Source organism: Alligator sinensis, unplaced genomic scaffold, assembly GCF_000455745.1.
Source record: "Alligator sinensis unplaced genomic scaffold, ASM45574v1 scaffold997_1, whole genome shotgun sequence".
In the NCBI taxonomy this organism is placed as follows: Eukaryota; Metazoa; Chordata; order Crocodylia; family Alligatoridae; genus Alligator; species Alligator sinensis.
The window spans coordinates 173,054-174,331 of record NW_005843001.1 but is presented as its reverse complement, the minus strand read 5'-3'; the positions used below and the strand labels follow the sequence as shown (position 1 = coordinate 174,331).

The following is a 1,278-nucleotide window of genomic DNA, read 5'->3' as shown; positions in this document are numbered from 1 at the left end:
CCACTGGTCAAGCCACAGCTGGAGTACTGTGTCCGGTTCTGGGCGCCGCACTTCCAGAGGGATGTGGACAATGTTGAGAGGGTCCAGAGGAGGCCACCCGCATGATCTGGGGACAGCAGGGCAGACCCTACAATGAGAGGCTACGGGACCTGAACCTGTTCAGCCTTCACAAGAGAAGGCTGAGGGGGGACCTGGTGACCGTCTATACACTCACTAGGGGGGGACCAGAAGGGTTTGGGGAGACCTTGTTTCCCCTAGTGCCCCCCGGGATAACAGGGAATAACGGCCACAAGTTGTTGGAGAGTAGGTTCAGATTAGACATCCGTAAGAACTACTTCACAGTCAGGGCGGCTAGGACCTGGAACCAACTTCCAAGGGAAGTGGTGCTGGCTCCTACTCTGGGGGTCTTTAAGAAGCGGCTCGATGCCTACCTGGCTGGGGTCACTTGAGCCCAGTTTCTCTCCTGCCCAGGGAGGGGGTCGGACTTGAAGATCTACAAGGTCCCTTCCGACCCGACTTCTATGATATGATATGATTCTATGATATGTTAAACAGTGCAGGCCCGAGGACCGAGCCCTGGGGGACCCCACTGCTCACATCTCGCCAGGTTGAGTACAACCCGTCCACCACTACTCTCTGGGTGTGTCCCATCAGCCAATTTTTTACCCATCCAACTGTGCAGGCATCAATGCCGCAGTCGCCTAATTTATTGATGAGAATGGGATAAGAGACAGCGTCAAAGGCCTTCTTAAAGTCTAGAAAGATTACATCCACGGCGACACCATCATCCAAGGATTTAGTTACTTGGTCATAAAAGGCAATCAGGTTTGTCAGGCAGGACCTGCCTTTGATGAACCCGTGCTGATTCCCCCTGAGCATGATCTCCCCTGCTGGCCCCCCACAGATGTGCTCCTTGAGCACATTAACTGCATCTTCATAGGATGCAGTTAATGAACATAAATATACACTAATTTAAAAAAATCTGGCCTTACCCTGCAATTGTAGAAGCTTTATTGAAGCCTAACTAAAATGTATATTCCAAAAACAGGAACGCAGGGACAGTTAAGTTACCGAACTGTACAATGCTAATTTTTACCTGAACCAAACTGCAAACACAGGTTTCCTTTGATTTATGCTGTACATGCGTTCTCACAGAACGGCGTATAAATCGAAGTCACATAAATCGAAGACTAAGGAAGGGGCAGGGGGAGAGGTGCTGCTCCCAGGGCTGCGCAAGGCAGCAAAGCAGAGGGAACAGAGCGGCACTCACCCCAGGCC

General features: G+C 51.3%; 1 protein-coding gene across 3 annotated transcripts in view; it reads right to left on the bottom strand.

Moving 5' to 3' along the window:
• SPG11 (SPG11, spatacsin vesicle trafficking associated) overlaps nucleotides 1–1,278 on the bottom strand; it is a 51,061-nt gene that overhangs the window by 17,550 nt on the left and 32,233 nt on the right. The gene's annotated exons all lie outside the window — the stretch shown is intronic.